Raw genomic sequence first — 10,674 nt, 5'->3', positions numbered from 1 at the left:
TAGATTGAGATGTCAAATCAATAGAAAAAATATATTAATTTTGATGTTATATTATAAATTTGTAATGATTATAAATTCTTTTACTCTCTTCTATTATGTTTTCATTTGGCCATTGAATTGTGTATTTAAACCATACCGTAAAAATTTACTATCCAAGCAAGCCAGGGGAATTGTCAAATGATGGCTATCCAATTATGCCAGAGGAATTGTCAAATGATCAGTGGACCGTAACAGAAGTTTGTTACCGGTGAGATCAAATATTTTTGGGCAGTGGCCACAGTCGCTTCAATGGTGTGGAAGGCAGTGGGACCAAGTGGCCCATTTCCAATAATGAATGGATTTCGATTGGATGGTGATGGTGATAAGATTCAACTACATTGAATTCTACACTAGATCATTCCCTTGAAATGATAAAGGAAAGAATTTATCAATGATGAAATCACAGTCCCATTCCTATTAGAGTTTCACCTGACCACCCATTCCAATATCTGAAGTGGTTGGAACCGTTCAACCTGTGGGTGCCATTACAGATGGACCATGGCTCAATTGAACAATATCAACTATCTCATCAATGGAGTTCTACCACATTGAATGTAACCCAATTGGGATATGGTACGATTTTGACGGTGGGTGTCATTATCACCGCTGCTTGCTGGCGTGTGGTCCACTTGAGCCTTGGATCTGCCTCTTTTTTGGTTCATATCCTGAAATGATCTTAGGAAAGTAAATCAACGGTGTAGATCAAACCCATATATCACGGTTGGCCCCACAGATCCCAATGGGCTTCCCTGTCAGAGTCGGGTGGAATAAACATGCCTTGAGTGGGCTCTAATTAAAACCCGCCGGTCTGGGTCCAGGCTGGGGCAGTACTCAATTTTATGTTAGTTTAGCACCATCTGAAAATGGTGGACTTATGCTTCTGTGCAATCTAGACCATCCAAATTGTGGATCGCAATGTGGATAGAGCATTTATGTAAAATCATGCTGATGAAGTAATCCTAACCATCCTTTTAATAATTATCAAATGGATGCTTAAAAGTACCTTTGGAGTTTAGTTCTTTGGTTTTGCTCCGTCCATGGTTGAGTCAGAGATTTTGGTGGTCTAGATTGCTATAAAACCATGTCCTGTGTACGTTTGAAGAGTCACCATCATTTAGTAAATGGTGCAGAACGTTGATTGAACCGATTTGTCATCAACAATCTTGACCGTTCATTTTTTTGTAGGCCACTAATCAGATGATTAGAATCATCCAATGAATTTGATCTTTGCATGGTTCCTTATGAAGAGATAGCTAGACGTGATGGATGGCCAGGATCGATTGATTGAGTTGTCCACATGCTTATCATCAACTTGGAGCACTGTAACTTACATGGATATGTAAAAGTAAGCCAATTCCTTTTTAATCACATGTCTAAGCTTTAGTTGTGTAATAAGATCTTTAATTAGATGTGATTGATTATATTGAAAACTGTGTTTGCATTGGTTTGGGTCGTCCATCATTTCATGCCTACCTATGGTTGATCATCCTTCTCAAAAATCACTTGGCTCGGATGATCCTAACCAACCAATTTTATGTAGAGCGGGTCGCGGACAATTTCATGGCCAGGATGGACTAGAGAAGGCCCAATCTAAGGTGGAAGTGATCAGGACCGTCAGAATACTAATGAAGACGTATCTCGGAAACCGAAATGAATTATTCGACATATAATAGATGGTTTTGGGTAGGAGAAGCTACTTTAGCCAATCAACCCGATGCCCACACCGAATTTGCGAGATTCCATTAGATCGATGGTTGAAAGTCCATTTTAATTTCATTTTTACTAATTATATTAAGTTTTAGTTCGTGATTTTTGGTACACCTTTGATTGCCCATCTCCCCCATAAATCACTTTAATAAGATGATCTTAACCACTTGAATGGATGGTTCGATTCCTTATATACAAATAGTCCAATCTATTATTTTCCATCATATAAGGCCCACTTTTGATTTCCCATCTCTCTTAATGTGGGCCGATCTTGAACTCCTTGAATTGAAGGGCCCACATTTCAAAGCCATGCCGCCCTGTCAGATTATAAAGGGAATGGTTCTGAAAACAGGACCCAGCCCACTGGGCCAAATACAGCCCAAGTCCAAACAATGCTGACCAGCACAAATGCAAGATGAACTACCACAACATTAAATACAAGGCCATCAATAGAACCGACCCCATCATCTGATTTCTGGTACCAACCTGACAACGGTCGAATTTGGGCCCACAAAATAGGCCGCTGGTCAGTCTTTTTGGCATGATATCAAGCCCAATGATAAATGGGTTGGACCCCATACCAAAGGTTTCCGAAAAAAAAACTCTCGAGGCCCAACTCGACATGGTTGAGGAGCTGTTTATGACCCTAATGGGTAAATCTCCAATTAAAATTGAAGACCCGATTATTGAATGGGCCACCATATGCATCTTTTCGGGCCCCGGTTGAAATTAGACCAATTAAAATCTGGCCCAAACCCATCAAATTTCCACCATCACAACTTCATACACATCCATGCAAATCCAATGTCCAATGCTGAGGTCATGTTTGGGTGCACTATTGAATAAAATTGCAATAATTAATTTGTTTAAGTGGAAATATATCAAAATTATAGTACTTTAATTAGCATCCGTTTGGGTAGGGACACTCCTTATTACTTGTTTAAAGTACTTTAAATAACTGGGCCAATTTTAAGCCTGGTTCCTTACGCCTGATGGTAATTGGGCCATAGACCCACATAGGGCCCACTAGGCTTCATACATTTACAGTTTACACACACCTGCAGGCCCAAACTCAAGTCAACCGGTAAGTGCAATGCTCATGGAATATAAAGTTTTTATAAATTTAATTATAAAAACAAATAATTTTAAAATAATTAAAAATTATAAGGAAATTTATTGAGATTTTTAAAATTAAATTATCTATTTTTATAATTAAAAACCCAATAATAGAAAATGGTAAAATTAGTTTTTTTAAAAAGATAAATTCATAGTTAAATAATTAAATATTGTACCATCTTAGAGAGTTCATCTCTTTTGACATATTTCAAACAATTAAGAACTATCGAGATTTTTAAATAGTTGAAATTTAAATCATTTTAAATATTGTAGAGTAAATATTCAATTAGGGATATTTTAATTATAACAGAAATTCATTTAAAAAAAATAATCTAAAGTTCAATTTATTTATTTTTATAATTAAAGTATCCAAAAAGATCACAATAATAGGAACTTATACAATCATTGTTTGTTAAAAAGAAATATTAATGTAGAATGATGTCTGATAACTTTAACGTGCATGGTTTTCCTTCACTACTTCGGAAATATTTAAATTCTTTAAATTAATATTACTAGAAATGTTTTAAAATTTTCTCTTTTTAGTTATTTTAAATTATTTAAGGACCCATTTGGTAGCCACTCTTGAAATAAAAAATTTTGAAGCAATTTTCTTATTTATTTATAGAAATCATATGTCTAAAAACTTAGTTTTAGAAATATAATTTTATATGCAAATGTTATTTAGATGACACTGTTTATTTAATATTAGTTTCTTACAATATTATTTTGATGTCATAATTTGAAATTTTTATTTATAGAATACGGTAATACGATGACAGTCAAAGGTGAACGTCACTACATAGCTAATATAACTTAGTACCTAAACTTCTATTATAAGTACTATGGGCCATTCATTTTCATATGATTACTACCATCAAATCAAAATAGCTTTTAAAAGAGATTGTGACATAGGGAAAAGCAATTACCAAAAATAGTAAAAAAATCTAACCTTAATAGAAGTCCAATAAACTAAATAAAACTTATTTGAAATAGTAAAACTTTTAAAAAATAGAACGTCTTAAATTAATCTTACTGAGAATTCCAACATGCTTACAATCAATTTCTAAAAAAGACACAAATCTAAAACTCTAAAAATAATAAAATACGACAAAAATCGAAATTATTAAAAATATTATTTTTTTCTCTAAACTTTCAATTTTAAACTAGAAGGAAGCATTTTCTCGTGAAACGGATCAATGTGTCCTTGGATGATCCTTTACAATAAAGATTGATAGGTTGTGCATCTTGTAATGATAACCGGATAAAAAATTATAGTTGATTTATGGTTCAAACTTCAAACAATAATTTTTTTCCTAATTGGCATGAATTTTTTCATATCAGATGTGCTAGGGGCCTAGTTACATCATACCCTACGTAGAACTAGTCTGAATTTGACAGATTAGTTTCGCTTCTGTTAGGCCTTCTTTCGTTCTGGCCATGCTAGGAATGTATTTGTGCCTCATCCTACATTAAATTAACAAATAAAGGCCCACTTGGTAGATGGTTTAAATTACTAATTAATCAAAACTTTGTTCTCAGTGGTATGGACAATCATTTTTCAATTCATGGAGCACTCCATCAAAGATACTTTTAAGAGGAATTATTGCATAAAGTGAGCCTCGCATGACGGTGACTTAAATCATTAATTCAACCTCTCTAGTAAAATAAATATGGCTTAGAAATATATTATGGTGAGTTCCATCCAAGCTAGATGACCCTTGATCATTTATGATAAATTTTGTATAAATGGCTTTTATATAAAGGGGTTGGTGGTTGTGGTCCCAACTTCATGTTATTTGAAAATCCACTCCTACCACCAGGTGCTTGACACAATTTTAATTCTAGAAAACTCCATTTATGATTCAGGTGGACCACATGATTGGAAACAGTGTATAAGTTGACACCCACTCTCCAAATGGTTTCCCTTGGTGTAGCCCCTCCTAAATAATGGATGGTCTTATTTTTTAGCATTGCACCTAAATTTTTGTGTGGCGTTTAATGGTTCATATCAATTTCACATTATTATCATTGTAGGCCATGTAAAAATACTAAAGGTGAACATCTCTCACAACTGTTTTCTTTGGTGTTGCTCACCTGAATCACACATAAGTGTGAGTTTTGAACCGTTGGCTTAACAGTGGATAACACAATTGTTGGTCAGATCAGTGAATTGTTCACACCCATTATGATGGCTCCTGTAGAAAATCAGGGGTGGGAGAGTTTACCTTCCAACTCTTTCCTTTGGTATGGCTAGCTTGAATATTGATGTGGCTGATTTTTTAGTTTTGGGCTAACGTAAGCTTAGGCCGCATATGATAGTTAAAGCTTGTTATAAAAACATGCTAAGGTGGGCCACTTGAGCGAAGAGCTAAAAATAAGACTAGTTCGTGATTCAAATAACCATATCAAGAGGAAAACAATTGGAGAAGGATTTCAACCCTTGATTTTTATAGGCTCCAGTATAATGTTTATGGGAAATCTACTCTCACTGTTAGATGCGTCGTCCCAAGTTAGGTAAAGGCTTAAAAATTAAGCTGACCTATGATTCAAGTGAGCGACACCAAAGGAATAATTGAGAGAGAATGTTCACCCTTTATCTTTTAAGGGCAATCCACACCAACCATTAGATGATACCAAAAGTAGGCCTAAGGTACAAAAGTCAGGTCCATATATGATTCAAGTGGGTTACGTGTGTTGTCAGATGTTTTAAATTTGAAAATTACCGTGCACGACCGGTTGTGAGACTGCTACGACCGGTCTTGGGAGTTACACGACTAGTCGTAGCCTACTCGACTCAAAGTCTAGTGACTTGGGTCTTTTGATATCCGGAATGATCGACCGGTGAAGGGGATGTCATGACTGGTCGAGGGGGTCCCATGACTAGTCATAGCCTCAGCTAGACCAGTCGTAGTTACGCATGCGGACTGCGGAAATTTGAGTCGCCTTTCACAAGGGTGCGAAAGAGAAGTTGCCTAAACTATAAATAGGTGTCCTTAGGGCTCTTCTAATATAATGGAAAATAATTCTAGAACTTTCTAAAGGGGTTCTAGGGAAATCAGAGGGTGTAGCAAGGGTGAGATTCGAGGTTGTTCGAATCGGGTAAGTCCTCTCTTGTAAGTTTCTTTTCATAGTGGATTTCTGTCGCTTTGTGCTGTGATTTTTTTTCCGAAAGGGTTTTTCACGTTAAAACTTTGTGTTCTTCTGTGATTGCTTGTTACTATTAAATTGCTATCCTAGATCTAGATCTGTGTGATTCCGCAGCACAAATCCCCAACAACATGAAGGGAAATAATTTGGATGGTGAACTTTCTCCTATACATTATTTTCAATCATGTGGTCCACCTAAATCATGGACAGAGCTAAATTTTGGGACTTGGGCCTAACATAGGGTGACGCACCTGGTGGTTAGGGTGGATTTCACACAAATATTAGGGTGGATCCCTCTTGTATTGCCCAACATCGCTTGCAGGATAACCTATTCTCCCAGGAGACCGTAATCCCGCACACACATGGAGGGAGTAGGGGTGTACACCGAGTAGAGCTGGCCTCGGCTCGACTTTGCTCGGCCACTAGATGACCCCAACTTGAACTCGGCTCGGCTCGACTCGGTCCTTGAGCCTAACTGGCTAGCTCAGTTTGGTTAGCAGCTCTAGTCAGTTCGAGCCAAAATCAAGTTTTTTGCACATTTTTACAAACACATGCAGTGCGCTTTCAATTTCTCACTGTATTATTTCATCAAACACTATATAAGCAACATCAAAATCAAAGAAAAATGGTATTTGTTTCATATACATACCTTCATTGTCACTAGATGACACTTCGTTGAGTCATTTCATCAAACACTTGTAAGCAACATCAATATCAGAGTAATTGAGTCACCGAACTAGTTTGATCCGAGTTCGATGCGAGTTGGGGTTTGATCCGAGTCGAGTCGAGCTTGGGCAAGCTTAAACTCGGTTCGAAATTTTTTCGAGCTCAAAAAATCAGCTCGACTCAGCTCGAACTCTATTTGAGTACTGAATTTGAGAAATTTGTTTTAGCCTAACAATGTGTAAAGGAGTTTTTTCAATAATCAACCTATGCTAATCTAGACACACAAAGATATCGATCCCTTTGTATGCGCATAGCTCGAAATTAAACTGTCCTTCACGACATAGGAAATAGACCACGGGGTGAGGAAAAGAAAGAAAAGGTGCAAGGTGAAGTTCTATATGTGAAATGAGTTCAAAGGAATTATCCCCGGCACGTTTCTTTAGCACGGGCCACATAGTGAAATTGGAATCGAGCTATTTGGAGTCGAGTCGAGCTCGCTAACCGAGCTAACTCGGTTCATGTACGGATATGTACGCACAATTTCCGGGAATTCTGATTTTACTAAAAAGTTCCTGAACCAGAAAGTGCTTTTCAGGAGAAGAAAGGACTGAATCGCACTTGTCTTCTCTTTCTTTTTTCTTTTTTTTCTTTTTTTTAAAACCTAAAATTTATTGGAATGATGCATTGTGTGCCCACTTGGATTGTGTGTGACATCCGTAGTGATCAGATGAATTAAAAACATGCCGATCCAACATCAGGTGGGTTGCATGTGAATTTTTAGTTTTATGGACGGTGTAGATTTTTTTAAATGTTTGTGGCCCACCAATGATTGGATCACCTTTAATTTTTTTACTTATCTCATGATCAATGAGGTATACCTATATTGGAAGGGTTGGATATCATACAAACAACAAATGGGCCCCGCATTCCTGAACTCCACTGCTATTTCCTAAGAAAATGTGAATGAAAACAATCTAGTCATTTCAAAACTTCCAAGGGGCCTAATCTTTAATCGGGTCCAAAACTAAGATGGACCACACGAAATTGATAATGGGCCCCACCGTTCTGTGTACATGCCATCAAACCATGAACAGCCAGGATCTCTTGTACATGTCCCAAAAACCATACTATTCGTTTCAGAGCGTCTGACATGGGTACAACGAGGACTCCATGCGCACCAGACATCGCATTTGCTTCCAATACCAGCTGTCCAAACAGTGGGACCCACCTTTGTTTGATCATTTATTGGAATCAGATTGATTGGTGGACACTCATTAATGGACATTCTCCTGTCGAATTAGGACCGTCTATTGCCTTTCATTTCTACGGTCGAGTAATATTTAAGTCATAATCCACCTAATGTGGGTCCCACCATTCGGATTTCAGTTACGTACCACGTGCAATAGGCAACGTCACTTGTATCCTAGCTACAGTGCACATGCCCACTTGGCACATTTAGCTCATGACGTAAGCAGTATCTGTACGTTGAATATAGACCGTTGGTCAGTTTCTGGCCGTACATTCTCTCCATGCAGCTGTGACTTATCGGATGACTGTAGCAGCTTGATTTATGGCCCACTCATCATTGCAGCTCAGCTGGACAAGTGTATCTATCCGTCTCATGCGCCAAATACATGCTCTCCAGTGTTATTTTATAAGGGTTATTGGAGGGAAAGTGGCTTCGATGGGTGAGGCCCAATGTGATATATGTGCCTAATCCGCGCCGTCCATCCATTTTGAAACCTTATTTTAAGGCATGATCCTAAAAATGAAGCAGATCCAAATCTTAGGTGGACCACACCACAAGAAACAGTGGTGATTGAATACCCACCATTAAGAACTTCTTGGGGGCCACTGGAATGTTTATTAGCCATCCAAACTGTTGATAAGGTTACAAAGACCTGGATGAAGAGACCACACAAATTTCAGCTCGATCCAAAACTTTTTTGGCCCACAAAAAAAAGTTTTTAATGGTCGATCACCACTGTTTCCTGTGGTGTGGTCCACCTGAGATTTGGATCTGCTTCTTTTTCGGGATCATGCACCAAAACGAGCTTTCAAAAGGGATGGACCGCATATCTCAGTGGGCCCCACAGGGATCCACCCACCACCCAAGTGGAGTCTGTATTAATTGGAGTGAACTGGATTGAGATCTCTCTGCATTTACGGACCCATGGGTACCCAATGCCCACGACCGGATTTTAAAATAGGGTCGGTGTGGACCCGGTTAAGATTTTCGGTCGGGTTCACCTTTTGGACCAGGATAAAATGCCGTCTGGTCGGGTCCACTAATTTGAAATAGTAATATTTTATATTTGAATTATTTATTTATTTATTCTAGTAATCGATCGGTTTGTTTCACTAAGCCACATGTATTAACAGAGTCTGTTCAGCCACACGTGTGTGATCTAATCCATCTATTTCATTGAGCCCAACTACTTAAATGCCCTTATTCGACGTAGACCCGACTTGGACTCGACTCAAAACTGAGGTCCAAATACCCGACAGGTACTCAATCCCAATCATGGAAATCGGGTCCTTAAAAATGAAAACATGGCCTGAAACGACCTAGACATGGTGAGACCTGAACCCGTGAGCATTAGGACCCTTACCCACCACGCCAAGATAAAAGGCTTATAATAGTCTCTTGAACTAACAGTTTTTTATTTCATCGGGCCTGACCCAATTTACAGGTATGGCCCACCTTATGAGTGGATACCCCAGCTTATAGCCATGGTGAGGCTCTATCTCTCACATGTATGCCATCTTAGAACGTGTAATGTCAGGTTGCAATATTTTCACAATGTCCCATGTGTAGGACTGCTATGAAAAGGTAGGCCCATGGACGTCTAAACGTGGATGATTAAGATTTTTTTTGGTATGGGCTTCCTACTTTAAACTAACCGAAGTCCTCGTTATAATTAGTAGTGTTAGGATCATTGAGGATTCCGTTTTCATGGAAAATACATATAGGTTTGAACATGAAAATGTATGTTTCTTCTCCCAACTTTTTTCCCGTAATAGTTTCCCATCTTACGGGCCTTAATTAAACTAGTCACATCAAATGGTCAAAAAGGACATCAAAGGCATATTAAGCATATATAAGCATTAGGTGCAAAGGACCATCATGTGATCCTGTGATATTGGTGTAGATTTTGAATTCGATAGCATATGTTGTATACGCGGACGGTATGTCTTAGGAGTGCCAAAGCTAATAATGGCTTAGTTCGAACCTAATGTCTTGTGATCCCAAGCGACTGGATTTGAAGAGATTGGCCTAATTACTCAGCGACTAATTATGCAAATTCAAGTGATTTGTGAATACGAGAGTTTGACCCTTTATGATTAAGCATGTGATAGCTTGACACCATTGAATAATAAAAGAATATAATTAAAAAGAATTATTAGGCCATATATAATCAATTAATTAAATTAAAATAGTTTTAATTATACTCGGCTAACAAAGGGTGAATAAGAAAATAAATGTTAATTAATGATAACTTTTTCATAGTGAGATAATTGTTGGAGACGACTTTCTATTGATGGTAAAAAGGTTGTCGGGGCCACAAGAGTTCGCTCGCTTATAAAGTTGGCATTCTAGTTGGATGGCCGTCAGAAACAACAATCCATTCGTCACAAGTTGAGCTTCATTATGTGAGACACTCGTGGTATGTAAGACAATGGATATATGTTCATTAGTCAATTGGCTTCGTGGTTAGACAATCATTGTGGCGACTTTCTATTCGTTGCACAGGACTGTATTTCATGGCCAGACAGCCAATAGTGGGTGGATCGTTGATTGTCTGTTCCTCATATGATGGAGTTTCATGGCAAAACTGTAGTTGGGATATAATAGACTGTTTAAGATTCTGCATAGTTGAGCTTCGTGGATAAGTTGTTCATTATTTAGACAATTGACCGTTTCACACTCAACCACGATACTTCTACGAAAAGGTTACTAGAGTGATAACTTGTTCATCACTTCGGGTCTTTATTTTG

This window comes from Magnolia sinica, chromosome 4 (assembly GCF_029962835.1).
Source record: "Magnolia sinica isolate HGM2019 chromosome 4, MsV1, whole genome shotgun sequence".
NCBI lineage: Eukaryota > Viridiplantae > Streptophyta > Magnoliopsida > Magnoliales > Magnoliaceae > Magnolia > Magnolia sinica.
The sequence above is the reverse complement of the archived record's forward strand: the minus strand, read 5'-3'. Positions refer to the sequence as shown.